At 39.4% G+C, this 15,006-nt stretch overlaps 1 non-coding gene across 1 annotated transcript; it reads right to left on the bottom strand.

Annotated features, from left to right (window-relative positions):
• Positions 1–1,901: 1,901 nt before the first annotated feature.
• Positions 1,902–2,005, bottom strand: LOC120360230 (U6 spliceosomal RNA). The gene has a single exon (XR_005576807.1). It is a non-coding gene; the product is annotated as a U6 spliceosomal RNA (small nuclear RNA).
• Positions 2,006–15,006: the final 13,001 nt, after the last annotated feature.

Genomic DNA, 15,006 nt, shown 5'->3' with positions numbered 1-15,006 from the left:
GGTACAGTGGGTCTGGAGGAGGGGCAGTCCAGTTCCCCATCCCCACCTTTGAATCAGAAAAGCAGAGAAGACAAGAATTGCAATGTTCCAGCATGTCTGGGATCTCCATGAAACATGATTCTCTGTCTCACCCAACTTGGAACTTAAGTGAGAAGTGGCAGGGCTGCTCATGAAAGCTGCAAAACACTACAGACCATACACCCATAGAGTTGTTTTTCCAAATAACCAATTTGCAACAAAAAGCACAAGGTGTACAAAGAAACAGGAAAGCATAGGTTGTTCAAAGGAAGAAAATAAATTGGCAGGCCGGGTGCGGTGGCTCACACCTGTAATCCCAGCACTTTGGGAGGCTGAGGTGGGTAGATAAGGTCAAGAGATCGAGACCATCCTGGCAAACACGGTGAAACTCCATCCCTACTAAAAAGACAAATTAGTCGGGCGTGGTGGCACGTGCCTGTGGTCCCGGCTACTCGGGAGGCTGAGGCGGAGATTACAGTGAGTCGAGATTGCGCCACTGCATTCCAGCCTGGAGACAAAGCAAGACTCCGTCTCAAAAAAAAAAAAGAAAATGGTGGAAATCATCTCTGAAAAAGCACAGACATTTGACTTAAAGACTTTAAAACAACTATTTTAAATATGCTCAAAAAGCTAAAAGAAAGCACAAAGAACTAATAGAAGTCAGCAAAAATCAATACGTGAACAAAATGAGAATACCTGTGTTCCTTCTATCCATATGTGATTTTGTTATTACTTGTCCTATTTCTTTTCCACAGGCAAGTGTTATAGGCACAAAATTGAATCTGGATTACAGTGACATTCTAAGTTGTATTCACTGTACAGTAATCCCCCATTTTCAGCAAAGAATAAGTTCAAAGATCCCTAGTGGAATCTAGGGGCAGATTGTACTGAACCCTATATACACTGTTTATTCCTGTATCATAATGGGCAGGTAGCACACAGAACTTATATACACTGGAAAAGGGGATCACCCATGTCCCAGGTGAGATGGAGCAATATTTCATCATGGTACTCAGAATATCAGGCAATTTTAAACTTATAAATAGTTTGTTTCTGGAATTTTCCATTTAATATCTTTAGCCTGCAGTTGACCACAGGTAATTAAAACCACAGAATGTGAAACCATAAATAAAGAGGGACTACTGTATCTTCTACATTTTGGAAACTATGCTAGGTGTGTTGTATACTTTGTATACTTTGTTTCCTTCATTCACCAACAACTTTTCAAAGGTATTGTTATTATACTCCTTTACAGATAATGGGCATATAATTCTTTTATGTCCTCTTGACAGCTGAGGTCATTTTTGGCTACAGAGAAACTGCTGGAGGTTGTTCCCATGACTTCCCCCATATTTGGCACCATTGTCTTACCCATATTTAGGCCTCTTTTCCATGATGCCCATCCTAACTAAGCTCCTCTGTGCTCTGTATCTTACGCGCCTCTTTTCCATGGTGCCCATCCTAACTAAGCTCCTCTGTGCTCTGTATCCTACGTGCCTTCTCGTAACCCTTTTACTTTGTGAGATGCATTTCTCCCCTCTTGCAACCAGGGCTGTGAGTGCCAAAAGGGTCATGCAAATAATGACTGGACAGTGGTTTCTGGATCAGGCAGATTCTCAGGATTATCCTGGGAGTTTTTAAAAAATACAGATTCTTAAACCCCACTCAAGATCTGATCACATTCTCCAATAGTGAGGCCAGGGTTTTGGTGTGGGTAAACTCCTGCAGACTGTAATGCTGGTGTCAATCATGCTTTGGAGAATGGCTGTGGGGACTCTGAGCAGATTGCTCCTGATACAGGGAAAGTCTACCCAGTTTACCCACAGCAGCAGTCAGTGAGGAAGTCAAACTCCACCTGCTTTTTAAGGACACATGAAATTCAGATAAATGATCATGATTGAGAGGGCATTTTATCCTTGGGACAGGGGCCATGCTAATCTTCTCTGTATCATTTCAATTTTAGTGTATGTGCTGCCAGCGTGAGGCCTGAAAGGGCATTTCAGACAGGATAGATGGTATAAACAGGATACAGAGGCAGGGAAACACATGACCTATTAGGAAATAATGGGAAATGTTAGTCAAGGAGTAATAACTGTTCCTGATGCTTCCCTCCACGTAAACAGAGTTCTGTTAGAGTAACAGTCCTGGCCTCTCTTTATCCCTTCATTCATTCTACCCCAGTGCAGTTTAGGGAAGAAGCTGAGCCTGTACTTTCCAGCACCCGCCCTTCCTCCTCTTTAGGAGTCAGCTGCTTGTGGGCAACACCGGAGCTGCCCCTGTCCTCCATGTCATAGCTTTCAGGAGCAGGTTCTGCTCCTGCATCCAACACTACCTGAGGCTGGGTGGGTAGAAACTTGAGGTTTCAGTATTAATTACTTCACTAGCCTGAAGTTACGTGCTACATTCTTCAATATTAATGTCTCAGTTCAGGCTGCTATAACAAAGTTACATAAACTGAATGGCTTGTAAACAACACATCCTTATTTCTCTCAGCTCTGCAGGCTGGAAATCTGAGATCAGGGTTTCAGCGTGGTTGGTTCTACTGAGGGCTCTCTACCAGGTTACATCCTGCTGACTTCTTGTATCCTCACATGGCAGAAAGAGGGTAAAAGAGCTCTCTAGGGTCTCTTTTATAAGGGCATTAATCCCATTTGTAAAGTGTCCACCCTTATGACCTGACTACCTCCCAGAGGCCTTACCTCCTAATATTATCACATTGGGAGTTAGGATTTCACCATATGAATTTGTTGAAACTGTGTAGGCCATTGCAATTAGCCACTCAGAAAACAAAGGTAATATGTTCATCTCCTTTCTGCCTTACTCATTTGTTTCATTTCTTAATTGTCTTAGAACTCAGCCAAGAAAAAGTGGTGCTATTTGTTAGGTCCCTCAATCCCCCAGTAGGAGAACAGTGTTGAAAAGGAAAGATGAGGTCAGATTTAAAAGCACCTAGCATGCCAAACTTCATGCAAGGGGTTCTTAAATTTCTCAGGGTCAGATTTTTTTGAGGCTCTGATAAAAGTCATGAACATTCTCCCCAGTTAAAGATGTATTATCAAAATTATCAGGGAGGTTCTTTAAAAAATATATATATATATATACAGATTTCCAAATCCCACCCAAGATCTCCTGAGCCAGTTTCTTCAATGGTGAAACCCACATTTTGATATGGGTAAAATCTTCTGCAGACAATTCTGATGTTCACTTAGCATTACATTCTATTTCAGGGTATCCACACATTTCCCGAAGCCTATCCATGGGCTGTTCTTTCCCGATGTTAAGAACTCTAGCTTTAGGCAACAAGGGCAATTGTGTTCCAGGAATGACAAAAGAGACATGGCAGGCTCAGTGGCATGGTTCTGACAGTGATGTGGGCATTTCGTCTCAATATCCAAATTGACTCTACAAAGAATTATAAGCTTAGAAGAGCAAAAAGGTTAGCCTTCTTGGATTTCCTTGGTGGAATTCATGGCAGATTTGTGCAGGCCCCTGGGAGTCTGATGGAAAGAGGTTACCCATCCCTTTACTGGAAAACACTGAGAAGCATAAGGGTTCTGTTGTTCTGGGATTCTATGGCTCCAAGACATGGCTCTTACAACAGATGATGGGTTATGAAGAATGGGTGATGTATTTGGCTTTTCTCATTAGTGTTTCTTCTGCCCTTCCATTCTCCCCATTGCCCCCAAAAAACTCCCACCAAATCACAGCTTCTTCTTCCTTAACCTAAAGCATGTAATGCTAGCAATTTTGGAAATGGAAACAGGCTAGTCTGTCCAGAAATCCTCATAGCATTGTAGACTAATACATTAAAATTAAAGGGAAACAGAAGCCATCACTGCAAATTGCAACATTATTGTTCAAGCCAAGATCATCCTAATTATAAACTAGCATTTTTATAGATGTCACAGGGGCTGTTTTAGTGCCGCTTTGCTGATGCTAAAAAGATAGTGTGGAAAGTGATCAGGGATTCTCACACTGCTGTCTTAACTGGAGGAAAAAAAGAGTTAATTAGACTCTTTTTGGCATCTTAGTGAAGACAGGCTTATTAGACACATTTACAAGCTAATGATATGCCTATACTCTGCTATCAAAAAATGCATTTAAATAAACTGATTTACCGTTCAGCCATTTTCATTTCCTTAACCCGTATATTCACAATTACCCAGATTTAATTGGCATGGAATCAGAATATTTCTGGGGCCCACTCTGCAAGGTGCTAATGGTATGTTCTCCGCTCATCCTGCCTTTCTAAACCTATCTTGGACCACAGGTAGCCCCCACCATGCTTGTTGTCTACTTTCTAGGATGAACAGCCTTGATTTCACTGAAGTCCGTTGAACCAGCAGTGATGGATTTCAGAGCTGTCACTCATGAAGAGTGCAGGGAGAGGGGGAAGACACGACAGGGGCAGGCAGAAGGCAGTAGAATGGCTTGGGTAGCTAGGGCTACATTCCTCTCCTGAGCTTCCTGGGGAAGGGAGCAAGTGTGGAAGAACAGGGGCATTTCCCTCCCCAGATCAGAAACTGAGGGCCTCCCGATGAGTCCCGAGTCACACATTTGGGGCCCGGATAAAGCCCTTCTCCACTGAAGCTGACTTTTCACAGTGCTTTTAGTGATCATATTGATAGACACAGCCATCTAAGCCTGCCGCAGCTGGAGAGCCTGGCTCTGCCCCACAGGTTACTTCAGCTCCCTAACCCCTGGTTTCACATTTGTAAGATAGAGATAGTAGCAGTTCTTTCCTCAAAGTGTGTTTAAGAAGATTAAATGTGCAACTGCATGTAAAGTGTCTAGCAAAATGTCTGGCCTGTGGTAATGCTCAGTAAATGTTACCTGGGATTATTAATCTTATTATCACTATTTCTGCACTCTTGTGCTTAAAAGACTTTGATGGGTCCTTATTTCCTAGAGGAGAGAACCTGAATTACTTAACATGGTCCTCAACATCCTTCAGCTTCTCGTCTTTATTTCCTTTTCCAGCTTCCTCGTTACTCCTTCTCCTATAAAGCCACACGCTAGCTCCACAGGCTGCCAGCCTCCTCGGAGTATCCCTTTGTCCTGGGCTCATGCCACTCCCTCTGCCTGCACCATTCTGCTCTGCTGACCAGTGGCCCTCCCTTCCCAGTCCCACAGAAAGGCTCCTCCTTAGGAGCTCAGCTCCCGGGACCTCCCTAGACCACTGCTCCCTGACACCTGCTCTTTCAGGTGAATAATGGCTCCTGCCCAGATTGTGCCACACGTACCTCTTTCAGGTATCATCTCCTTTACAGTATGAGCGTGAGTTGTTTACCAGGCTGTTCTTCTTGCCACTATGCTCTTCCAGGACAGAAACCAGAAATAATTCCGACTTTTATACCAGGATCTGACACAGTGCTAGGCACAACCAGGTACTAAATGAATGTTTATTGAATCCAGTGGAATCGAGTTAAATTAAGCTGATTTGAACTAGAGTTTTAACTAGATCACTTCTAAGGTGCCTTCCAAACTTAAGGTTCCACAAGCCTCTGATTTTATGAAATACTGAATTTAACTCCCTTTTCTGAGCCTCAGTTTCCTTGTCTATAAAAAGTGAATGATAATTTCTAACTCACAGGGCTATTGGGAGATGTAATTGGGTTAATTCATGTGAGAAGACACTGTAAAGTTCAACTGCTACACAAATGTTTACTACAGATTTCCTTACCCTTGTGCATCTTCCAGGAGGTGACAGGATAATAGAAACGTACATTGTCTGTGCAGCTAAATTTATACTAGTTTGGTGCAAAAGCAATTGTGGTGTTTGCCATTACTTTCAATGTTAAAAAGCGTAATTACTTTTGCAACCAACCTAATACTTGGTGTAAATGTTTTTCCCATTCCAATTCCCCTTAGTAAAGGTAATCTAAGGTTCATTCCTTCCCCCAGGGGAAGGGGAGCATTCCCTGCTATTCATTTAAATTGCACAGAATGGGGATGGATGCTTGGAGTAAGTCTCCATACAGTGTGGCCTTCTGTTCAGATTCCCATCTCAGTTCCTGCAATAGAAGGATGGCAGAGAATGCCTTTTTTCCTCCCTCCCCTTTCTTCAACCTGCTCCATAATATCAAAGCCCAGTCCATCTTTTTATGATGATACTCATCATCAAAGACATCATTTGAGTTTGATGCCAGAGACTTTGTATTCCAGTGACTAACAATGTTATGGAAAATTATTTCTTTAGAACTATGCTACTTCACTGTCAAAGAAAATGTCACTTTTGCAAGGTAATAAATGTGGTTTATTGGGAGCATGGATACATTGAGATCTGCCATTTAATTTGATAACAGCTCATCCTCAGCAATTCTTTGAGGTAAAGTCACTCAAGAGCAATTTCTGGCAAGTACTTTCCCAAGTGTTTCCTGAATCCCTGTGTTCCAAAATGACAGCTCCTGTTTGTCTGAGGCATCTTTTGAAGAAAAAGGATTAATTCACCAAATAGGAGAACTGGAGAAGCCCTCCTTATTGTCACCCAGTCCAGTGCAGTCAATGCCCTATCTACGGTTTCCGCCGTATGCAGGAAACTACTTTTAGCCCCCAAAGGTGCAGCTGGGTAGCGCTTCTGGCAGCATTCCCTATTGTACCCCAGATGAGCTCAGGAAGGAGACACTCAATTGTGGAAGGAGAAAAGAAAGGGCAACTCTCTCTTCTCTATAGGTAGCTGTGCAGTTGCAACAAAGTCTGTGCCAGATACTTGCCCATCTGTGGAAACACAGCCCTGAAATGGGGTTGGGAGCACTACAGAGAATAAGCTATTGGATCAAAGAACTCACAGTCATCTTTACTCACAGGACACATCTGTGTCTACTGTCCTAAGTATTTCACTGATTTCTGAAATTACAATGATAAATAACTTCATGAAACATTCTGTGTGCATGTTTGGATGTGCATATAATGCATTTGTATCTGCATAGAATCATGGCATGTTTAAATCAGAAAAAAGACTTGAGACATTGGAAGACAGTTTAAATTTTTATTTTAGGCTCAGGGGTACGTGTGCAGGTTTGTTATATAGGTAAATTGCATGTTGCGTGGACTTAGTGTACAGATTATTTCACCACTCAAGTTATAAGCATAGTACTTAATAGGTAGTTTTTTGATTCTCACCCTCCTCTTACCCTCCACTCTCAAGTAGGCCCCGGGTCTGTTGTTTCCTTTTTTTTTTTTTTTCTTCTCCTAATCTAATTTTTTTTATTGCATTTTATGTTTTAGGGTACATGTGAAGAACATGTAAGACTGTTGCATAGGTACACACATGGCAGTGTGATTTGCTGCATTCCTCCCCATCACCTATATCTGGCATTTCTCCCCATGCTATATCTCCCCAACTCCCCACTCCCTGCTGTCTCTCCCCTATTTCCCCCAACAGACCCTAGTGTGTGATGCTCCCCTCCCTGTGTCCATGTATTCTCATTGTTCAACACCCACCTATGAGTGAGAACATGCAGTGTTTGATTTTCTGTTCTTGTGTCAGTTTGCTGAGAATGATGGTTTCCAGGGTCATCCATGTCCCTACAAAGGACATGAACTCATTATTTTTAATGGCTGCATTGTATTCCATGGTGTATATGTGCCACATTTTCCCTGTCCAGTCTATCATCGATGGGCATTTGGGTTGGTTCCAAGTCTTTGCTTTTGTAAACTGTGCTGCAATGAACATTTGTGTGCATGTGTCCTTATAGTAGAATGATTTATAATCTTTGGATATATACCCTGTAATGGGATTGCTGGGTCAAACGGAATCTCTATTTCTGGGTCCTTGAGGAATTGCCACACTGTCTTCCACAATGGTTGAACTAACTTACAGTCCCACCAACAGTGTAAAAGTGTTCCTATTTCTCTACATCCTCTCCAGTATCTGTTGTCTCCAGATTTTTTAATGATCGCCATTCTAACTGGCACGAGATGGTATCTCAATGTAGTTTTGATTTGCATTTCTCTAATGACCAGTGATGATGAGCATTTTTTCATATGTTTGTTGGCCTCATGTATGTCCTTTTTTGTAAAGTGTCTGTTCATATCCTTTGCCCACTTTTGAATGGGCTTGTTTTTTTCTTGTAAATCTGTTTTAGTTCTTTGTAGATTCTGTATATCAGCCCTTTGTCAGATGGGTAAACTGCCAACATTTTTTCCCATTCTGTTGCTTGGCGATTCACTCTAATGACTGTTTCTCTAATTTTGTTGAGCAGTGGTTTGTAGTCCTCCTTGAAGAAGTCCTTTATGTTCCTTGTTTTATATTCCTAGATATTTTATTCTCTTTGTAGCCTTTGTGACTGGCAGTTCATTCTTGATTTGGCTCTATTTAAGTCTGTTACTGGTGTATAGGAATGCTTGTGATTTTTGCACATTGATTTTGTATCCTGAGACTTTGCTGAAGTTGCTTATCAGTTTCAGGAGATTTTGGGCTGAGAAAATGGAGTCTTCTAGATATACAATCATGTCTGCAAATAGAGACAATTTGACTTCCTCCTTTCCTATTTGAATACCCTTTATTTCTTTATCTTGCCACATTGCTCTGGCTAGTACTTCCAGTACTATATTGAACAGGAGTGGTGAAAGAGGGCATCCTTGTCTAGTGCCAGATTTCAAAGGAAATGCTTCCAGTTTTTGCCCATTCAGTATGATATTGACTATTGGTTTGTCATAAGTAGCTTTTATTATTTTGAGATACGTTCCATCAATACCTAGTTTATTGCGGGTTTTTTAGCATAAACGGCTGTTGAATTTTGTCGAAGGTCTTCTCTGCATCAATTGAGATAATCATGTGGTTTTTGTCTTTGGTTCTGTTTATGTGGTGAATTACATTTACAGACTTGTGTGTGTTGAAGCAGCCTTGTGTCCCCGGGATGAAGCCTACTTGATGCTGGTGGATACTTTTTTTGATGTGCTGTTGCAATTGGTTTGCTGGTATTTTTTTTTTGAAGATTTTTGCATCTATGTTCATCATGGATATTGGCCTGAAGTTTTCATTTGTTGCTGAGTCTCTGCTGGGTTTTGGTATCAGGATGATGTTGGTTTCATAAAATGATTTGGAAAGGATTCCCTCTTTTTGGATTGTTTGGAATAGTTTCAGAAGGAATGGTACCAGCTCCTCTTTGTCTGGTAGAGTGGCTTTACTATTTTACATTTCCACCAGCAATGTATGGCAGCTCGTTTCTCCACATTTTCACCAACACTTGTTATTATATATCATTTTATTATAGCCATCTTCATGTGTGTGAAATGGTATCTCACTGTGGTTTTGATTTGCATTTCCCTAATGACTAATAAAGTTGAGCATGTTTTCATGTGCTTATTGGCCACTTGTAGATCTTTCATAGAGAGGCATGTATTCTAATTCTTTACCCATTTTTTGAGTTGGTTTATTTGTATTTTTATAGTTGAACTCTAAGAGTTCTTTACAAGTCTTGGGTATGCCAGACCCTTTTAGATATAATTTGCAAATATTTCCTTCCATTCTATGGATTATCTTTTCGCTTTCTTGATGGTAACCTTTGAAGCAGAAAAGCTTGTAATTTTGATGAAATCTAATTTATCTAGTATTTCATTGTTGCTTTTGGTATCATATCTAAGATACCATTGCCAAACTCAAGGTTATAAAGATTTATTTCTATGTTTTCTTCTAAGAGTTTTATATTTTTCTTATTCTAAAAGTGTTTGATACATTTTGAGCTTATTTTTATATGGTGTGACATAGGCTTTCCTGTGATGGTTAATTTTATGCGTCAACTTCACTGGGTCAGGGAATGGCTAGATAGCTGCTTAAACAGGATTTCTGGCTGTGGCTGTGAAAGGTGTTTCTGGAATAGAATGTCATTTGAATTGGTGGACTGAGTAAAGCAGATGGCGCTTCCCAATGTGGGTGGTTATCATCTATTCCATTGAGGACCTGAATAGAACAAAAAGGCAGAGGAAGGCTGAATTTGCTCTCTGCCTGACTGCTTGAACCGGGATATCAATCTTCTCCTGCTCTTAGTACTCCTGGTTCTCAGGTGTCTTTCAGGCTCTTAGGCCTCCAAATTGTACCACTGCCTTTCCCAGGTCTCCAGCTTTCAGATGGCTGACCTTGGTACTTCTCAATCTTCATACTCACATGAGCCAATTCCTTATAATAATATCTCATTTTACATGTATCTATATCTATCTGGTGTGTGTGTGTGTGTGTGTGTTCGTTCGTTCTATTGGTTCTTTTTCTTTGGAGAATTCTGACTAGTATAGGGTTCAATTTCATTCTTTTGCATGTAAGTATCCAGATGTCCGAGCACCTTTTGTAGAAGAGACTATTGTTTCACTATTGAATGGTATCGACACCCTTTTAAAAAGTCAGTTTACCATAAATAAATGGGTTTTTAATAAATGGACTTTCGATTCTATTTCATCCATACATCCAGCATTATGCTAGCAACATACTGCTTCGATTACTGTAGCTTTGTAGTAGGATTGAACTCAAAGAAAGTGTAAGTCATCTGCTTTTCTTTTCCAAGATTGTTTTGGTTATTTGAGGTCCCTTGGAATTCTGAATGAATTTTAAGATCCCCCCTCTTCCATATGTGCAAAAAGGGTCTTTGGAGTTGTGATAAGGGTTGCAGTGAATCTGCAATTTGGAAAGTATTGTCATTTTAATAATATCAAGTGTCGTAATCCACAAACACAGAATGTTTTTAAATTTAGATTTTCTTTGCCTTATTTCAATGATATTTTATAGTTTTCATTACACTTCTTTTGTTAAACGGATTTCTATGAATTTTATTGTTTTTGATACTATTGTAAATGTAATTTTCTTTTTTTTTTTTTTTTTTTTTTTGAGTTGGAGTCTTGCTCTGTCACCCAGATTAGAGTGCAGTGGTGTGATCTCAGCTCACTGTAACCTCCGCCTCCAGGGTTCAAGAGATTCTCTTGATTCAGAGGCTGGGATTACAATCATGCACCATGATGCCTGGTTAATTTTTCTATTTTTAGTAGAGACAGGGTTTCAACATGCTGGCCAGGCTGGTCTTGAACTCCTGACCTCAAGTGATCCGCCCGCCTTGGCCTCCTAAAGTACTTTGGGATTACGGGAGTGAGCCTCTGCATCCAGCCTTGTTTTCTTAATGCTATTTGTGAATTGCTCACTGTCATTGTATGGAAAAACACTAAGTTTTAGTGTTTTAAGCTTGTATCTTGCAATCTTCCTGAATCTGTTTACTAGCAATAATAGTTTTTTCATGGATTCCTTAATATTTTCTATTTACCAAATTACATCCTTGCAAATAGAGAGTTTTACTTCTTCCCTTTCAATCAGTATGCCTTTCTTTTTTAAATTTTCCTGCCTAATTGCTCTGGTTATAATATCCCGTGCAATGTTGAATGAAACTGTCAAGAGTAAAAATCCTTATCTTGTTCCCGATCATAGGGGGAAAACAGTCCATCTTTTGCCATTACAGTATGATGCAAGTTGTGTTTTTCATTGATGTCCATTATCAGATTAATAAAGTTCTCTTCTATTCCTAGTTTATGAGTGTTTTTTTAAATCATAAAGTGTGTTGAATTTTGTTAAGTACTTTTTCTGCATCAGTTGATGTAATCATGTGATTTATGTTTCCTTAGTTAGTAGTATGGTGCATTATTGGTTTCTGTATTTAAAACCTAACATTGCTAGAATAAATTCCACCTGGTCATCATGTGTAATTCTTTTAATATTCTGCCGGATTTAGTTTGCCGATATTTTGTTAACTATTTTTATGTTTCTATTCGTAAGGAACATTGTTTTATAGGTTTTTTTTTTGTGATGGCCTGTTCTGATTTTGACATCAGGATAATACTGCCCTGTAGAATAAGATGGGAACTTTTTCCTTTTCTATTTTTTGGAAGGATAGATGTTAGCCTTTTTAAATGTCTGACAGAATTCACCAGTGACACCACCTTTCCTGAGACTCTTTTTCCTTTTCTTTTTAAAGGTGGATCTCACCGTGTTGCACAGGCTGGCCTCAAACTCCTCGGATTAAGCAATTCTCCCATCTCAGCCTCCTGAGTAGCAGAGATGACAAGTGCAGGCCGCTATGCCCAGCTTTTGTCTTGGCTTTTCTTTGTGGTAAGTTATTGTTAAATTACTAATTGCAATTTCTTGTTATAAATCCATTTAGATTTTCTATTTCTTCTTGACTTTGTTTTGGTAGGTTGTGTGTTTCTAGGCTTGTATCCACTTCATCCGAGTTACCTATTTTGTTAGCGTGTGATTATTCATACTAGTCCCTTATAGTTATTTTTTGTTTCTGTATGATCAATAGTAATGTCTCACCATTCTTGCTTTTAGTAATTTGAGTCTTCTTTTTCCTTGGTCAGGCTAGCTAAAAGATTATTAATTTTCTTGGTATTTTTAAAGAACATTTTGAAATGTTGATTGTCTCTTTTCTTGGTTTTGTCGATTCTCTATTTCATTTATTTCTCCTCTGTTGTTATTTTTTCCTTCTGTTTGCTTTAGATTTAATTTGTTCTCCATTTACTAGTGTTTTAAGGTGAAAAGTTAGGTGACTGATTTGAGATCTTTCTTCTTTTAAATATAGGTGTTTACAGCTATAAATTTCCCTTTAAGCTGTAGTTCGGCTGTGTTCTACAAGTTTTAGTATGTTAAGCTTCCATTTTCGTTCATCTCAAAGCATTTTCAAGATTTCTTTATGATTTATTGACTATTTATATTATTATTGATTACTTAGAAATATTTTAATTTCCACATATCTGTGTATTACTCAAATTTCCTTCGGTTATTGATCTCTAATTTTATTCCATTGTGTTCAGTGAACATACTTTGTATATTTCAGTGTTTTAAAACTTACTAAGACTTACTTTATGGGCCAACATATCTATTTTGGAGAGTGTTCCATAGGCACTTGAGAAGAATGTGTATTCTGCTGTTGTTGAGTGGGCTGTTTTACAGATGGCTGTTAGCTCTAGTTGGTTCACGGTATTGTTCAAGAATTAACATTATTGTTCCTTATTAATCCATTTGTTATGTCTATTATTGAAAGTGGGGTACTGATGTCTCAAATCATTATTTTTGAATTGTCTATTTCTCCCTTCAGTTCTGTCAGTTTGCTTCGTGTATTTTTGATCTCCATTGCTAGGTGCTGTAAAATTTTAGTTAATGTCATGGTTCTAAAAAAGTTAATTCTGATAAATCAATTGCCAGTGTTCTCGTTGCTTTTATGGAGGACAGAATTTTCAGAGGTCCTTAGTTTCTATTTTTGCAGACATCATCCTTAGGTAATAGGTTTTGCTGGTGAGTTGCACATGGCCTGGCAGGAAAGAGGGTAGGCAAAGATGCTGCCAATATTTTTTTATCTGAACAAATTATTAGTGTGAAGTTGACATTTTCTGATATGGAGAGAACTCCAGGAAGATCATGCTTTAGAGCGGGGGAAATCAGTTTTAGGCTTGTTGCCTTTACCTGTTAGCTATCCAAGGGGAGATGCCAAGTCTCACTCAGTGTACAAGTTTGGAACTGAGTGAAGTCCAGGCTGCAGGTGTAAAATCATAGGCAAAGACCATAAGGTTCTGCCTCCCTAGGCTTATCCCCATGCTCCCACTTAACAGCCCTCTGGACCAGTAAAACTTTTCTAGGTACTATCCTTCAAACATGCCAAACACTGTCTTACTCCTCACTTTTGCTCACTTTGCTCTCTCTGCCTAACAGACTTTTTTATTCCTTGCTTAAAATGGACCCTTCTTTTAAAACTGCCTTAGCTTTATCACAAGTCTTCTCACCAATGGAGCCCTCTGCTGTCTGCTTCTCCTCTAGCTGTTACTTACTGCTTGAGAAATTTCATTTAGTATACTTTTTACCATGAATACGTTTGTTTTCCATGACATTCCTCACCTTGGCTATATTATAAAATTATTTGTTTCCATATCTGATGTCTCATGAAACTCTGACATCCTTGAGACAAGGACTGCTAAAATGTATTTATTTTTATATTTCTAGGTTTCAGCACAGTGTTTAGCACATAGTAGGTGTTCAACAAGTATTTCTGAATGACTGTGGATATACTATGTGTTGGCTTCTGTGTTAGGCAATCTTCTGCTTCACCAAAACACAGTGTATCCACAACTGAATTTGTTTTTTAATTCTAACAAAATGCAGCCAGTGGCACTGTCATTTGCCCATTACCAAAAACCAAAACCTGGTACTCTCTTTTCACTAGTGTTTCTCCCATCCCTACCCACCCATGTCTAGGCAGTATTAGGTCTTTTCAGTTCTTCATCACAAACCTTTCTTCAATTCACCTACTACTCTCCTCCTCACTGTCACTTTCTTCTTCTAGACTATTATCTAACCCGAATTATTTTCAGAGACTTCCTGTGCTTCCCTGAAATCTCTCCACTCTGTATCCTCAATGATATTTCTGATGTTGGAACCGTATCGTGATGTCTGCTGCATGATATCCTTTGCTGATCCCCAGGATCATAAGTTAAAATCCAAACTCTTACTATGGCTTCAAAAATAATTTTTATCTCCAGTATCGGCTCTTCTATCAGTCCATACATTTTACTATGTGTCATCTCCTCTATTAATCTATCTATTCCATCAGTCTATCTTCTCTACGATACTGAACTAGAATACTTTGCATTTGTGAAAGGCATTGCACCCTCTCCTTCTACCAGGTCTTTGCACGTGCTGCAAAAACAAAACTAAATAAACAAACAGATATAATTACTCTATATATTCTATTCTTCTTTACCTAGATAAGGTCTTCTCTTTTTTATGTCTCATCTTAGATGTCAGTTTCCTCTAAGAAGCCCTTCCCTAATCACGGAGAACAGGTTAGGAGCTTCTTCTCTGTGTTCACAGAGCTCTTGGTGCTCAAACCTTGGTAGTACTCATTATACTGACTGTAATTGCTTGAATTTTTTTTTTTTTTTTTTTTTTAATGGTTCTCGTGGTTGTGGTTGTGATTGTGGATGTTTTACCCACTGGGTTGTAAACTCCTTGAAAACAGA

Source organism: Saimiri boliviensis, chromosome 19, assembly GCF_048565385.1.
Source record: "Saimiri boliviensis isolate mSaiBol1 chromosome 19, mSaiBol1.pri, whole genome shotgun sequence".
In the NCBI taxonomy this organism is placed as follows: domain Eukaryota; kingdom Metazoa; phylum Chordata; class Mammalia; order Primates; family Cebidae; genus Saimiri; species Saimiri boliviensis.
Note: the sequence above shows the minus strand (reverse complement) of the source record. Positions and strands in the feature narration are given on the sequence as shown.